Source organism: Ursus arctos, unplaced genomic scaffold, assembly GCF_023065955.2.
Source record: "Ursus arctos isolate Adak ecotype North America unplaced genomic scaffold, UrsArc2.0 scaffold_15, whole genome shotgun sequence".
NCBI classification, from domain to species: Eukaryota; Metazoa; Chordata; class Mammalia; order Carnivora; family Ursidae; genus Ursus; species Ursus arctos.
This window is the reverse complement of record NW_026622819.1, coordinates 58,282,347-58,300,177: the sequence shown is the minus strand read 5'-3', so window position 1 is coordinate 58,300,177 and position 17,831 is coordinate 58,282,347. Positions and strand designations below refer to the sequence as shown.

Sequence of the window (17,831 nt, the reverse complement as noted above, 5' to 3'; positions counted from 1 at the left end):
TATTTTAACTGCTTTCTCTGACAGTGAGAAACCTGGCTGTCACTATCTACGATATATTTACTTACTGGCTTCAATATACATACTGTAGTTTCAGAGTACTAATCCATATCTGTGATAAAAACAAACTACTAAGTAAAGTATTTGTGCTCAATTTTTCCCCTTTGGCTTTAGAGCATATTAGTGTGTGTAGAGTCAAAATATTTCTTTCCGAAGTTACTTAGCTTGGTTCTTTTCTGCTGCCACCCCCAGTATGGTTATATTGTTCAATACAGTTAGGTTTTCGTGTATATTCCATTTTGGGCTCTATCTCATCTTTGTTGATTATATTTTGTTCATATTTTTAGTATGTGAAACATTTGCATGGCGTTAAAAGTCAGAAATATATAAAAAGAATTGCTCAGAGAGGTGTCCTTACCCTTTCTATCCTATCCCCATCCACTGCCCGTACCTAACCAATCTCATTAGTTTTGCTTTATCCTTTTTGTGTTTCTTTTTGCACAGTTGAGATGCAGAGACCACATTATGGTGAGGAAATCACCTTTGGCACAGAATTAAGAGGGGAGGAATCTGTAGTCAAAATAAATAAGATTTTAGGGGTGCCTGGGTGGCTCAGTCGGTTGAGTGTCGACTCTTGGTTTCAGCTCAGGTCATGATCTCAGGATTGCGGGATCAGGCTCTGCATTGGGCTCCACATTCAGTGCAGAGTCCGCTTGGGATTCTCTGTCTCCCTCTCCCTCTGCCCGTCCCCGACTCACGCTCTCCATCTCTCTCTAAAATAATAAATAAAATCTTTAAAAATAAATAAATAATATTTTAATGCAATATTTTTAAAAATAAAAATTAATGCAAAAAATCTGTGATGACAAGATTTCAAATTTTTTAATCACTTTTTTAAAAATTTATTTTTATTTGAGAGAGAGAATGAGAGAGAGAGAACACAAGCCAGGGGGAGAGACAGAGGGAGAAGCAGACTCCCCAGTGAGCAGGGGGATCCCGATGCAGGACTCGATCTCAAGACCCTGGGATCATGACCCGAGCCAAAAGCAGTCGCTTAACCCACTGAGCCACCCAGGTGCCCCAAGATATCAAATTTTTGAATAAATATGACCATAGAGTTGAGCCATATTGGAACATGAGGCAAAAGGAAAAATGTGAGCCTTCCTGTACATGTTTTTAGATAGTTTTCAATGACTGATATTCCCCAAGAACATTAAGACAGATGAAAAAATATTGAAAAATTAAAAAGTAGGTAGATTAGTACATTATTTATTTTTATAGCACAACATATATTTCAAATGGACAAAAAATTAGTATTGTTTACTATATCTTAAGATAAATTGCCTTTGAATGGGAGCTCCCTTTCCAGTACTTTGAGGTCTACAAGACGTATCTAGCAAATGTTCTACTGTGGAAAATGAAGACTGCTTAAATCAAATGGGGGGACTGTGGTTTCTTTTCAATTAATTGCTGTAACACTGTCCTTCAGGTGGCTGAGGGAGTTTCCTGTTTTCTTTAGACATCATTAGTTACCAAAGCTCTTGCAGGACAACTTTGATGCTATATGAATTCTGCCATTTTGCCAGCAGTGATATGGCTCTTGGGTCCACCACTCCATTGGAACTATTAACTCCATTCATATTCATTTTTGTCACAAATATTACAAAGTGGGGTGCTTCTGGGTATTTAAGGTACTTAGGGCTGCATATTTGGTTTTCATAAACTGTCCCAGCCGGTGGTGGCTGCCATCTTGCATCACTGTTGCTCCTCACAACATTATTTTTAATTTAAATATTTTATTTATACCAAAGCAGACTTCACTATAATTTTACTTCAGCTTAAATTAATTAAAAATTATTTGAGATTGCCACTTGGTCAAAAGAAATGATCAAGGAGCACCTGGCTGGTTCAGTCCACAGAGCATGCATCTCTTGATCTCGGGGTTGTGAATCTAAGCCCCACATTAGGTATGGAGCCTACTTTAAAAAATTATAATAAAATAAAATAAGTGATCAAACATGGCAATTCGCTCAACCAAAAACAATATAAACAAATAAGTAGATTTTTGAGAATATTTATGAATTTGCTTCCATTAGAGCCAATGGTATATATATTCCTTTTGCCTAAGCTCCACATGGCTCACAGAGCATTGTTGAGCAGATATATGCATAGTTTCTTAGCTTCCCCTTCTTTATTATACAAAAGGTAGCATACTATGGGCACTCTTTACACTTTGCTTTTTTTCATCCTAGACATTTCTCCATGTCAGTTCATAGAGAGATGAAGAGATGCTGAGGGGAGTGACCTCTGAATGGTCAACCAGAGGGTACAATGCCCAACCCAGCAATTGTGCCTTATCGGGGGCTGTTTGTGACGAAGACATGAAAGCATCCTGCGAGACCCAAGGCCAGCATTTGGGCATTTGCTACAGGAGGTCAGTGATGCTAGCTTAAACCACCACCATCAAGTTAGACCCTGCTTTGCTTCCTCCCGTCCCTCCTTTCCACCCTGACTGGGGGTACTAAGAAGCAGCAGGAAGCATAGAGAAGTAGGAGTGAACATAAAGAAGAAATAGAAAACAACAACAACAACAACACACTTTTCCTTCACTCTCACAGGTTTCAAGCCTGCATGGACCTCAGAAGATTTCATCTACACCAGAAATTGAAGATCTGACTTAAATCCACCCAGATTTTTGGCACCTGAAATGAGACTATTCTAATACCTAAAAGTGATGGAAAATCTGATGGAAAATCTAAGTGGTCTGCTCAATATACCACACAGATGGAGAATGGAGAATCGACCAAGTAGGTTTAAAGAGTAAGTGGTGAGAAAGAATAAAGCTACTTCCTGCTTCTCTCCTACAAAGTCTTGGCCACTAAATATGCCATATTCACAAGAGAACCTAACTCAAACTCAAACTAGCCGGGGAAAAAAGATACAAAGCAGCATTCAGGTAGGATTTGATAAACAGTGGTATAACGTGTCATCAAGGTCACTGTAACTTAAATTCTCTCTGCTCCACCCTCATCAGCTCTGTTCATGGTTTGAATTCCCTCATAAGACCAACACAGACAAACTTCCTGTTAATATCTGGGGCTGGGTGTTGAGAGGGTAGAGACATCCTTCATCAAACTGTCAAAGAAAAGTCTAGGGATTTTCTCTAATTTAATTCTTAGGTCACAGGTTCCTCCTCACCCCCATCCATGATCTGAGAGATGCTATGTGATGATTGGCTCAGGCCTAGGTTACCTGTTCATGTCATCTAGCCCCTGTGGGAGTGGAAATGGAAAGAGAATTACAGTGAAGGGTTTAGGCCACTCAGAACCCACCCTGGAATTGAGGAAGGGGTCAGTCCTACCCAAGGCACATGGCTAGAAAGTTCAGGATCCTCTCGGTCATTGAGTGAAAATTGAAGAGGCGACTTCAGGATATGTTTTGTTCCGGTAGATGTATTTGTTGGTGGTTGAGTCTATTAAGCTACTCTAAACAGTAATAATAGCAACCAGTTTTTAAGTACTTTTTATGGGCCAATCACTATATTAAATACTTCCTGTGCATAATCTCATTTAATCCTCATTACAACTCTGTGGGGCTGGAACTATTTTAATCTCTGTATTAGTTTGCAAGGGTTGCTGTAATGAAGTGCCTCAGACTGGGTGGCTTAAGAATAGAAATGTACTGTTTCATGGTTCTGGAGGCGGGAAGTCTAAGACTGAGGTGTTGGCAGGGATGGTACCTTGGCTTTTAGAAACATCATCTTGATCCCTGCCTCCATCTTCATGTATCATTCTCCCTGTGCACGTGTATGTGTCCAAATACCCCCCTTTTTAAGATTTATGTATTTATTTTAGAGAGAATGAGAAGGGGGAGGGGCAGAGGGAGAGAATCTTTAAGCAGACTCCCTGCTGAGCATGGAGCCCGATGCAGAGCTCCATCCCATGACCCTTGAGATCATGACCTGAGCCGAAACCCAGAGTTGGACACTTAATCGACTGAGCCACCCAGGCGCCCCCAGATATCCCTTTTTAAAAAGGACTTCAGGGGCACCTGGGTGGCACAGCGGTTGAGCGTCTGCCTTCGGCTCAGGGCGTGATCCCGGCGTTGTGGGATCGAACCCCACATCAGGCTCCTCCGCTATGAGCCTGCTTCTTCCTCTCCCACTCCCCCTGCTTGTGTTCCCTCTCTCGCTAGCTGTCTCTATCTCTGTCGAATAAATAAATAAAATCTTTAAAAAATAAAAATAAAAAGGACTTCATTTTTGTTGGATTAGGGACCCACCATACTCCAGTATGACCTCATTTTAACTTAACTAATTTTATCTGCAACAACTCTGTTCCCAAATAAGGTCACATTCTGAAGTATAGGGGCTCAGACTTCGACATATGAATTTTGGGAGGACACAGTTCAACCCATAACAATCACCATTTTGCAGGTTTGTGACAATGGGATTAAACAAGTTAAGTAATTTCCCCAAAACCATAGCTAGTGAAAGGGAGAGACAGACCTTTGCTTGCCTCCTAAGCCATGCATTTACCTCTGCTATTGGGCTGTCGTCAGATTGTTACCCAACAGACTATGCTTTCTACAAAGGGAGTGGGACCATTCAACTCAGCACTTCTCTTCTATGTTAACCCATTAGAAATAAGGAAAAATAATTTATATAAATGCATAAGATGGGATAAAGATAATTGATCTGTCAGAACTTACTGCCTCTTCCCTACCATCCTCCTATCTTTTCAGTCCACCTGCGCAAAGAAAATTTTGAAAAACTTTTCTTTGAATTAAGAAATGTACTTCCCACTATTTCACTTTGACGTTATCCGAAGAGACTTAAGAAGATTTGTTGAACTGTATTTAATTGAAATAGATGCCATGCAAAGACTATGCAATATAAAATTGGAGGCTAGATCAAAGGATGAGCCTAAACTGCCATCTTCCCCTCTACTCTTCTATTATCAGATTTTTTTTTTTTTTTACTTTTTTAAAATTTTAAGTAGGCTCCATGGGGCTTGAACTCACAACCCTGAGATCAAGAGTCGCATGCTCTGCCAACTGAGCCAGCCAGGCACCCCTGTTATCACATATTTTAAATCCATTTTCTCATCATGCCCTTGCTTGAGGCTTGCAGATGCTGATAGGAGAGAACAGAGTCCAATGAGAGCAAATGTAAGGACCGCCATAGGTGGGGATGACAATCAAGTGGCCAAGGTGTACTATATATTTCAGGATGTCCCCAAACAGCTTCCTTCAGGATGGAGAAATCTTGCTGCAGTGAGGCTTAACCTAGTTAGAAGAAGGGAATTCCTTCCATTGACCTCCAGTAATAAACTTCACCAGGTTTTACTGTATTTACATGACTCTCTTTTCTCACAGTGAGTTTTTCAAGGGTAAGGAACTAATGTTGCTTTTGCATGCTCCCCTAACCCATGGACTAGAAGGAAGAAAGGAAGGGAGGGAGGAAATACTAATGCCTCTACATTAGGATTGTACTAAAGTGTTTCATGCTATTTGAATTCTTTATCTGTTTTCTAGGTCTGATAATTTTTTCCGGGTTTTTTTCCCTGGCCTACCATATGACAATAATTAGAAGAATCAATGATACCATCCACAAGTTAACCCCTCTTTAAGAATATTGCCTCTTTAAAAAATTATTATTTTCTTTTGGAGAGGGTGGTATAAGTAGAATTAGTGAGCAGAAAGAATGATAGTATACTTAGAAACTATCTTCACATTTTTTATTAGAAATTATTCAAGTGGGTAATAAAGATTAGGTCACTAAAGTTTAGGATCCACAAGAAATCAGTATGTATAATGAAGGTAGAAAATATTGCAAATCAGCTTTTACAACCCTATTCCAACCTCCTAATAATATAGGATGATCTTGGGAGCAAGCCCTGAGACAAGGATTCAAGCAAAAGTGATTGATTAGGAAGTCCTCCCAGGAAAAGCTGGCAAGAGTGTGGGGAAGTAGGTTGGGAAGGGAATGAAGCCAAGCCAGGGTGTGATATCTAGTGAAGTGCCATGGTGGGTAACTTTGGCTCAGTTCCACAGGAGAGCTCTGGACAGTATAGACAAGACTTACACTGTCCTGATGGGGAACAAGGGAGCTAGAGAATGTATACCTCTATGCCCTTCAGTGATTGGTTAAGGGCTGGTGTGTGTGTGTTGAGGGTGGGAGAGGGGAGTGGGAATTGTAAATTCCCAAACACTTTTGGCCACCTGTGCCCAAAGGGACAGTGGTGCCAGCAATCTGGGGGCACCCCTTGGACAAAAAGATGCAGGTGTTGGCTGTTGGAAGAAAAGGCACGTGGGAGCTGAGGTGTCCCGAAATTATAAAGGAAACTATAAAGGAGGATATGGGGAGCATATGGATAACTTGCACTATTCTTGTGTGCTTCACATTAGATCCAAACCAGTGATTCTTTGGGAGGTTGGATCATCACAATTTCTAGCCAAAGAGATGTGTAAGAGGAGAGAGAGTGGAATGAGCTACAGTCCCTGCTTCTATAGTTGGTCCTGAGGCTGTAGTTGATAGTTATCATCCCCTACTACCTACCTGTTCTAGAGTCCCTCTCACGTCAGCTAGCACTTTAATTAGTCTGAATTGCTTGCCTGTTGGGGCATTCTAGACCTTCACTCCAGGTGGCTTGAGCCTTTGCTTACTGTGTGCTTGTCAGGCCATGGTTGCTGAATTGTCCATTCACAATTAAAACCAGGCATGGCAACCTCAAGAGATGCCCAGTGGAGTCCCTGAGTTACAGACATGTTTTTCCTTTTTCCTATTGTGTCAAAGCTACTCTATATCCCTGTAGAAGGAAAAAGGTCAATTACTCCTGACAATATAACTTTTTTCTTTGCTGATCTTCTGTCATGAGAAAGTCAAAATGACCAAGTAGCAGCCAGAGCTTTAAGTTCAGTAGAACATTTATTGTCCCCTGATGGACAATAAGTAAAAGTTCTCTCCACCTACCCTACCCTCCCATCACAGGCCAGGACCTCCACATGCACCTAACCTAAAGTTGCAGAGATGAAAAGTACAGAGTCCCCAAGAAGACCACTGAAAGTGGACAGAGGGCCATTCTTAGCTACCATTCCTTGGCTCATGGACCTATGTATTCTATCTAATGGGAAAACAGCTCCATATAATAGCAATTTATATATATCACATCTGAAGGTCAGTACCCCAGCCCTACAGAGTTATCTTCAGACTTAGCTGCATCTTATAAAGGCCATTCCAATGTTCTAGTAGTCTAGAATTTTGGGTGATGTTATATATGCTAAGACCAATAGACCCTATAGTTACATGTCTATCAATCCTCCTTTAGTACCATAAAGTGGGCCACTTGGTCCAAGGTGATATTATGTGGGATCTTGTGTCAGTAAGTCAAAGACTTACTGATTTCGGCAGGATGAGTAGAATGGAGGGGGTCTAATATTACCAAATCACCACCAGGTAGTATGGATGGTTGTATGGATCTTGGAGAATGACAGTAGGTCATCATAAGTGCAATCAGTGGTAACTTCTCTTGCATTGCTGTTCCAGATGTGGTTTCATTTCTGGAGTGAAGGAACACATCTCCAGGACCTGCTATTAAGCTATTGGTCTGAAGAATGTTTTTCCCCCTTATACCTGTTAATTAAGACCATGAGATACAGTTTACTTTCAGATGGGAGGGCTAGCAATATACTTCAACAATGTACCTCAGGGCTATATCAACTGTAAGGCTCTCTGTCATGATCTAGTCTGGAAGCACCTTGATCGCCTTTCTGTAGGACATTAAGCTGATTCATATATTGATGATATCATGGTGCTTGGAGCTGGTGCACAGGAAATAACAACTACTTAGGTATCTTGCTAAGACACTTGCCTACAAGAGCAGAGGAAACAAATCCCACAAAATTTCAGGGATCTGCCACCTTGGTGAAATTCTAGGGGTCCAGTGGTCTGGGATATCTCAAGACATCCCCTCCAACATGAAGGACAAACTTCTGTGTCTGTCCCCTGTTACCACTAAGAAAGAAGCACAATGCTGAGTGAGCCTCTCTGGATTTGGTAGGCCACGTATATCTCATTTGGCCATGCTGTTCTAACATATTTACTGAGTGACCCAAAAGGCTCCCAGGTTTCAGGAGGGCTCAGAACAAGTGAAAACTCTATAGTAAATCCAGGCTGTGATGCTGTTCCACCATTTGGGCAGCATGACCCAGAAGATCCAATGATGCTTGAACTATCTGTGGAACATAGGGATGCTATATGAAGACTTTGGCAAGCTCCCATGGATGACTCATGGCTCAGACACTTAGGATTTAGGGACAAAGTTATGTCATCCTCTACAGATAACTATTCTTTTTTTAAAAAATTTTTTTATTATGTTATGTTAGTCACCATACAGTACATCATTAGTTTTTGATGTAGTGTTCCATGATTCATTGTTTGCCTATAACACCCAGTGCTCCATGCAATACATGCCCTCCTTAATACCATCACCGGCCTATCCCAGTCCCCCACCTCCTCCCTTCTGAAGCCTTCAGTTTGTTTCCCAGAGTCCATAGTCTCTCGTGGTTCATTCCCCCTTCTGTTTACCCCCCTTCATTCTTCCCTTCCTTCTCCTACCGATCTCCCTGCTATTTCTTATGTTCCATAAATGAGTGAAACCATATGATAATTGTCTTTCTCTGCTTGACTTATTTCACTTAGCATAATCTCCTCTAGTCCCATCCATGTTGCTGCAAATGTTGGGTAATCGTTCTTTCTGATGGCTGAGTAATATTCCATTGTATATATGGACCACATCTTCTTTATCCATTCGTCTGGTGAAGGGCATCTTGGCTCCTTCCACAATTTAGCTATTGTGGACAATGCTGCTATGAACATTGGGGTGCATATGGCCCTTCTCTTCCCTACCTCTGTATCTTTGGGGTAAATACCTAGCAGTGCAATGGCTGGGTCATAGGGTAGCTCTATTTTTAACTTTTTGAGGGACCTCCACACTGTTTTCCAAAGTGGCTGTACCAACTTGCATTCCCACCAACAGTGTAAGAGGGTTCCCCTTTCTCCACATCCTCTCCAACATTTGTTGTTTCTTGCCTTGTCCATTTTTGCCATTCTAACTGGCGTAAGGTGGTATCTCAGCGTGGTTTTGATTTGAATTTCCCTAATGGCTAATGATTTTGAACATTTTTTCATGTGTCTGTTAGCCATTTGTATGTCTTCATATGAACAGAAAGTATCTGTTCATATCTTCTGCCCATTTTTTGATTTGATTATTTGTTTCTCGTGTATTGAGTTTGAGAAATTCTTTATAGATCTTGGATACCAGCCTTTTATCTGTAGTGTCATTTGCAAATATCTTCTCCCATTCTGTGGGCTGCCTCTTTGTTTTGATGACTCTTTCCTTTGCTGTGCAGAAACTTTTTATCTTGATGAAGTCCCACAAGTTCATTTTTTCTTTTGTTTCTCTTGCCTTTGGAGATGTGTCATGAAAGAAGTTGCTGTGGCCGATGTCAGAGAGGTTACAGCCTATGTTCTCCTCTATGATTTTGATGGATTCCTGTCTCACATCAAGGTCTTTCATCTACAGATAACTATTCTTTTGAGAAAGGCTTGCTCTGGGCACTAGTGGCAACTAAACATTTGACTGTGGGGCACCAAGTTACCAAGTGTTGTCTCACTCATCCAATCATAAAGTTAGACATGCACAGCAGCACTTCATTTTCAGATAGAAGTGGTATAGATGAGATCAGGCTCAGGTAAATTCAGAAGACACAGGTGAATTTCATGAGCAAGGGACCCAGGTGCCCATGGTCCTCTCCTCACTTCATTGCTCCTTTCTTTCAATCTGCATTATGGCAGATTGTATTTCTGAGGAAGACCACAATAATATGTCTTATTCCAGGTACTCTTCTAGAACCTTGACACCCTCCTTTAAGAAGTGGAGTCTATGTACCCTCCCCTTGAACCTGTGTCTTTACCAATAGAATTAAGGCAGAAGTGATGTTATGTGACTCCCAAGGCTCTTGGAACACTCACTCTTGGGACCTAACCACCATGAGCAAGACCAGGCAATCTGTGGAGGTGCCTACCTGGAGAGGAACAGAGGCCTAGCCTACAGTCCTGACTACACCTTAGCCAACAACCAGCACCAACTGGCCAGCTGTGTGATTGAACAAATTGAAAGTCCATCCTCCAGACTAACCCAGCTAAGTTTCAAAAACCAACTATTCAGACATGGAATACAGATGAGCCAGCCATGCTGAAGGCCCAAATAACACATTGACAAGCAAAATAAATTATTGTTGTCATTTTAAGCCACTGAGTTTTGAAGTGGTTAATTATATCACAATAGATAACTGATATGCCACACATGGCCCTGAAGTTCCATGAAGAAGAGACATCCTCTTAGTAGGCAGAACTCTAAGCAGTGCACCTGGTCATTTGTCCTGCCTAGAAAAAGAGATGGCCGGGGGACAGATCTACCATGATTCATGGGTATTTGTCTGGCTAATTGTTTTGCTGGATAGTCAGAAACTTGAAAGGAGCATGATTAGGAAATCAGTGCCAAGGAGGTCTGGGGAATAGGTATATGGGCGGAGCTTTCCGAATGGGCACAGGATATGAAGATATTTGTATTTTATGTGAATGGTCATCAAAGAACAACCTCATCAGAGAAGAATCTCAGTCATCATCTGGGCAAGATGACCTGTTCTGCCAACATCAGTCAGCCTCTTTCTCCCATGACCCCGTCCCTGCTCAGAAGCTTATGGGAAAAAAATGGCCAAAATGGCAGAAATGAAGGTTATGCATGGTCATGAAAACATGGATTTTATAGCCCCACCTGCCAATGGCAAATATCAACAGTGAGCTTCCAGTGTGGCTCCATTTCCCCAAGAGATCAACCAGTCATAAGATGTTAGATTGTTTTCACTGGATCAGTTCCATATTGGAAGGGATAGCATGTTGTTCTCACTGGAGTAGAAACCTAACTGTACATAGACTTGCTTGTCCTGTCTACAATGCTTCTGCCAAAACCAACATCCATGGACTTAACAGACTTTTTCACTGTCATAGTGTTCCATAATGCATTCTTCTGACAAAGGAACTTCCTAGTAAATGAAGTGACGCAGTGGACCTATGCCCGTGGAACTCTCTGCTTCCATGTTTGTCATCATCTGGCCTCATTGAATGGTGGGATGGCCTGTGAAGACTCACTTACATTCTCAGCTAAACGGTAACATCTTGTTGGGCTGGAATAATGTTCTCCATTATGCAGTATATACACCAAATCAGTGGCTAATATATAGCAGGATTTGTGGAACCCCTTCCATTTCCACCCCTAGTGATCCCTAACAAATGTTTTGCTTCCCATTCCCTTAACATTGCTGGTCTAGAGGTATTAGTTCCCAAGGGAAGAAGGCTTCCACCAGAGGTTATAGCAATGTTTTGATTAAACAGGAAATTGAGACTGCTGCCGGACCATCGTGGACTCCTCAGGCAAAACAGGAGTTTTTGTACTGACTAGGGCGAATGATCTTGACTATCAAAGGGAAATTGGGTCGCTAGTGCAAAATGGGAGGAAGGAGGACTATGTGTGGAATGCAGTCATTTCCATGGGATGCATCTTAGTTCTGTGTCCTACTGATAAAACTAAATGAAAAACTACCACAATTCAATAACTCAGTATTTAAATTACAGGGTATCAAAGGTGGAGTGTGACTCAGCTATAGGAAGTAATCCTTTACAAAAAAAGGTGGTTCTTTATATCCTGTGTTTGAGAGAGGGTTAGCATGCTCTTTACTGTATGAGGGATACTTGTAACATGTTAGCCAGAAGCATGATTTTGCTGTTGTCTTTATTTGGAAGATAAATATGGTTGATAGAGGTAAGGTGAACTCTGGTGGTTTTGTAGGGTGCCAACCTGGCTAAAGTGGAACTATGTTACCTGGAATTCCCTTCCCTGAACTCATAGTTTAAGGTTGGTCACAAGAAAAGTATGGCTGAGATTTGGAAGGTGAGAGCAAACAAGCGGGCTTTAGGGCCTGAAGATCAGTATGGGGGGACTCCAGGTGCTGCTGCAATGCACTTATTTTGTCCCTCATTTGCTGGCTCCTACTCTGCAATTTCTCCTTCTGTTCCTCTGTGTCCCGGGCCGGGTGCATGGCAAAGGACACCAGCTTCTTCTGCAGGTCATCCATGGCATCAAGGGTGGAGACTCTCAAAAACACATGTAGGTTCCAATATGTCTTCCTGTGTTCCAGTGTGTCCCCATTCTCTCCTGCTTCGCATTCCATTTTTATTTCCCACTTCCGGCCCTGTTGACCTACAGCAACTTCAGACACAAAGATTTGCGTAGACTTCTTCATTGGCTACTCTTTGTCGTCCCTGGCTAATGACTTCTCTCTGTTCCTCTAACTGTCCTCTTCCAGATTTTTACTGCCCCAACTAACCCCAACCTGACCCTGCCCTGAACTTGACCCTGCAAATTTCTGTTAAAAACCAGACAAGAGGGGCAAAATAGAGTCACTTGTGCTAAGCCCCTCATCACCAAACCAAGATTTAATTTAATTACAGTTTCAGCTCTCCCAGAAATGGAATCTTTATAAACCAGTCAATTAGGAATCTCCTGATCAGTGCTAGTTAGGTTATCTGCCTGATAGACCCCTGCCATCCCCTGAAGGAAAGTAACCTTGCAATAACCAACCCACTTGTTTGCCTAATATAACTTCCTTGTTCCTGCTCCCTTCTGCCTCTAAAAGTCTTTCACTTGTACAGCACCTTGGAGCTCCTTTTTATCTGCTAGATTGGATGCTGCCCAGTATGAATAGATTTTTGCTCAAATAAACCCTTAAAATTTTTCCTATGCATCCATTTATTTGTTTAATATTTTATTTATTTCTTTAAGTAACTCTGTGCCCAACATGGGGCTCGAACTTATGACCCCAAGATGAGGAGTCCCATACTCTATCAACTGAGCCAGCCAGGTGCCCCTATTTTTTGATATTTTAAACACACTTAAATTTGGGGCACCTGGGTGGCTCAGTCAGTTAAGTGCCTACCTTAGGCTCAGGTCATAATCACTGGGTCCTGGGATAGAGCCCCACATCGGGCTCTCTGCTCAGTGGGGAGCCTGCTTCTCTCTCTCCCTCTGCAATCTCTCCCATTCTTGCTGTCTCTCAAATAGATAAATAAAATCTTTAAACAAAAATAAAATAAACACTTAAATTTTTTAAAAATTTCTGAAATTCAAATTTAACTGGATGTCATATATTGTTACTTGCTAAAATCTGGTAGTCTTAATTGAGGAATAATTCATAGTGATGTCTGCTATTATATATAGGATTTTATATATATGCTTGGTCTTTCATTCTGACTCAAAAAAAAAAGAGATGGGGGGCGCCTGGGTGGCACAGCGGTTAAGCGTCTGCCTTCGGCTCAGGGCGTGATCCCAGTGTTATGGGATCGAGCCCCACATCAGGCTCCTCTGCTATGAGCCTGCTTCTTCCTCTCCCACTCCCCCTGCTTGTGTTCCCTCTCTCGCTGGCTGTCTCTATCTCTGTCAAATAAATAAATAAATAAAATCTTTTAAAAAATTAAATAAAAAAAAAAAGAGATGGCCAGGGGTATAGATATACAGTGATTCATGAGTTTGGTAGAATTGGACTAATCATCAATTTTGATCCCTAATGAAATAACAGGTCCAGTTCATGATCTCAAGGAACATTCATATAATTAGGAGAAATGTTTAGAATCTTTATGGTGGAGGGACCAGGGCCACACCACCTGAACCCACTGATCAATCTTAGATTCTCTGAAAGAAGAATAACAGACAACGTGATGCAATAGAAAGTACACAAGGGTGTTCATGAGTTCCTGTTGTCCACAAACAAAATTCAGTCCAATCAGGTCTTTAGAATAGCTACCAGCTTTTAGGAAATACAGGGTTTAGTAGAATAAGTTAGATGATATCAAGAAAAAGCAATCAACCAAATACATAATGTGAAACATTCCACACTTAAAAAAATAACCTGGTTTCCAACAAATCAAAGCACAAAAAAGAAGGGTGGGGCCTGTGTCGAATAAAAGAAACTCATGAGACCACACAGCATGTTTGGATTTGGAATCAAATAAACCAGTTGTAAAACATCGTTGAGTATTGGCTGGTATTGGATATCTCATGGCTGAAGAAATGAGATCCATGATCACAAGTTTTATACATAATACTATTTCGTTTTTCCTCCTCTCTTTCTTTCACTTACTACATTACATAGAGCAAGTTCAAATACAGAGTATTAATATGTGGTTATACCAGAAGACAAATGAACATCACTTAGAGATGGATACAGTGATGTTTGGGTTTCTTTTTGGGGAAAAGCTCATTATTGTTTGTATGAGGTAGGAGTCCATGAGGAAAGTATGTTGGTTCTGGATATTATTTTCGTTTGGAAGGTTTTTTAAAGATTTTATTGATTGATTGATTGATTCATTCATTCATTTATTTATTTGAGAGAGAGCGAGAGAGCAGCAGAGGGAGAGGGAGAAGCAGGCTCCCTGCTGAGCAGGGAGCCCGATGTAGGGCTCAATCCCAGAACCCTGGGATCATGACCTGAGCCACAGGCAGATGCTCAACCGACTAATCCACCCAGGCACCACTGGAAGATTTTTTTTGGTAAGATTTATTTATTTATTTGAGAGAGAGAGAGAGAGCATGGGGGTGCCAGAGGGAGAGGGAGAGAGACTCTCAAGCAAACTCCATGCTGAGAGTAGAGCCTGACATGGGGCTCAATCTCATGACCCTGAGATCATGACCTGAGCCGAAACCAAGAGTCAGAATCTTAACTGACTGCACCACCCAGGTGCCCTCTTGGAAGATTTATTGGCAGAAAACTATATACAGATGCGGTGTTGCCAAATGGGTGGACTGTAGCAGATATTACAGATTGGCTCATTTAGCTCCATTCAGCCACTTTGTGTCATGGCTTGCTGCCTGCTAAGAACTGGAAAGCAAAATTACTGCATTTCCTAGACTCTTTACAGCTGAAATTTTTCAGATGACCTACCTTCAATGTAGCAGTGTGTCCATATGAAATATGGACAATAGGAATGAGTATTATAAGACACCAACCATAATTCTGTTTCTGCTAGCAAGTAAGATCATAGAGGCATTTGAACTTTCATGACATTTGTAGTAGAAGACCCAGGGTCCAATTCCAGTTTTTTGGGGGTAGAGAGGCATCCGTTTTAATAGTGTAAATCATGAGAAAGGCAGTACAAACCTAGAGCTTGCATCCGTGATGACAACTTTCTTATTCCCAGCTTCCCAAAGGTGGCAGACGTGGCTGCCTTGGTGAGCCAATTCCACACTGTGGTTCTGGAGTTCATTCCTGGGAGCTCAGTCAACTCTTCCAAATCTTCTAATGATTTTATAATAACTAGTAATAAATCTTGGCTTCCAGCTAGATAGATTATGTTATCTGCAATGGCATCTTGACCCATACAATTGGTAATACCTTGAGGGTTCAAGGACACAGGCCCTTTCACGAATCCCACTGATTGGAATATAAGTTGATACAACCAAGTTTTTTGTGCCTTTAAGACTCATATCCTTTGATCCTATTGCTTACTTATAGAGATATATTCTAAGGAAATAACCAGAGATGCACTCAAAGCTTTGCATCACATACAATGACAATATCTGGGAGTTGTTAAAAATAATGCTTTAAATTATAGTGAATGACATGGAAAAATATTTATGATGTCATGTAAAATGAAAAAGGCAGTTTATATATATACATATTTCAGCACTATGGGTGAAATGACACGATTCTTTGGATTTGTTTCAAGATATTTCAGAAAAAAAATGAAAAGCCAGTAGAGGGAGAGAGATGAAATACAATTAACAAACTGTTGATAATTATTGAAGCCAGGTGTTGGGCCGATGGAGATTCATTACAGTTTTCTCTCCTGTTTTTATATATGTTTAAGAATTTCCATCATATAAAGCTTTAAAAGTTTAGAAAGAAAGCAAAACAGAAAATAAAGTACAGCAGTGCCTGGGTGACTGAGTCCTTAAGCAACTGCCTTCAGCTCAGGTCATGATCCCAGGGTCCTGGGATCAAGCCCCACATTGGGCTCCCTGCTCAGCGGGAGGCCTGCTTCTTTGTCTCCCACTCTCCCTGCTTGTGTTCCCTCTCTTGCTGTGTCTCTCTTTGTCAAATGAATAAAATCTTTTTAAAAAAAAAGAAGGAAAAAGAAAAGAAAGTACATGCATAGTATGTGCTCACTTTTGTAGCGATATTAATACACACACACATACACAGAGAAGAGACTGAAACGTACATGAAGATGAAAAGATCAGTGGTTGCTGGAGGTTAGGAAGGAGAGAGAGATGAGTAGGAGGAACACAGAGGATTTGCAGGGCTATTTTTATATATCAAGCTATTCTGTACGATACTATCATGGTAGATACATGACCTTATACATTTGTCAAAACCACAGTCTTGTACAACACCGAGAGTAAACCTTAATGTAAACTATGAACTGTGGCTGACAACAATGTCTCGTGTAGGTTCACTGGTTGTAAGAAATGCCCCACTCTGGGGGAGAATGTTGATAATGGGGGATGGGGCTGGATGTAGAGGGGGCAGGGAGTTTATGGGAAATCTCTGTATCTTCTACTTCATTTTGTTGTGAACCTAAAACTGCTCGAAAAAATAAACTCTATTTCAAGAAATACATCCAAGTGTTAATAGAAGTTATCCCTGGGTGGTAGGATTAGCTTGATGTTTATTTAATTAAATTTAATTAATTAATTAATTTATAAAGATTTTTTTTTATTTATTTGAGAGAGAGAACACAAGTTGGGTGAGAGGCAGAGGGAGAAGCAGACTCCCCACTAAGAAGGGAGCCTGATGCAGGGCTTGATCCCGGGACTCCAGGATCATGACCTGAGCCGAAGGCAGGCACTTAACCAACTGAGCCACCCAGGCGCCCCTGATGTTTATTTTTTGAATTGTCTATGTCTTATCAAAATGTGTATTACAAGTTTATGTATTAATGGGTTCTATTTAAATTGAACCAGCCAAGATAATTTAGAAGATACTTTGGCCAGTTTGGTTGGTAAACACCAGCAGTCAAAGGGGCCACATAGGTCTCTCAGAACAGGGAAAAAATTACCCTCAGCAAGTGACAGTAGAAAGATCCCACACGTGAGGGCACAGATGAGCTACATGAAGACATGAAATACATCGTGAGGTGGCCTGTAAGCCGACTGGTAGAACTGGTGGCAGTCTAGTTCCGCTCCAAGAAACTGTAGCCAGCATACAATTTCAGAGAATAAGGAAGGGATGTGCTTATCCCTTAGAAACCTAAAACCAGACCCCTTATTCCCTACCTGGCCTGATGGAGGCTGTGGGAATCAAAAGGGATCCTATCCTACCGAGATAAGAGACGGACAGGGAAGTGTAAATTGGCATTGTCCTCTCTCCATGGAGGTCTACCTACCTGGAAATTACACGATGACCTTATTCCTGCTTTCATAGACGCGTTTGTGTTTTCCGTGGTGAGTTAATACCCTGAAATTCTGCATCCTATATCTGCTTGTTCATTCCACAGGCATGTCTGAAGGGCCTGCTACGCGCCAGGTGAGGGAAAGAGAGAAATCACAGACAACTCCTAGGTTTTGGGGCTGAGTGAATGGTGATCCATGAACAGAGGTGAGCAGACCTGGAGGTAAGGCGTGTCTGGGCTGGGAGTGGTGCAAAAACAGGTCTGCCTGGGAGGTGCAAAATGTGAAATACCCTTCAGATGTGAAGGCCGCTGGATGCAGGAGCCCCCG

General features: G+C 41.5%; 1 pseudogene; it reads right to left on the bottom strand.

Moving 5' to 3' along the window:
• Window positions 1-1,460: 1,460 nt before the first annotated feature.
• LOC130543732 (ubiquitin-conjugating enzyme E2 variant 1-like) lies at window positions 1,461-12,192 on the bottom strand (annotated as a pseudogene).
• Between the last annotated feature and the right edge of the window lie 5,639 nt (window positions 12,193-17,831).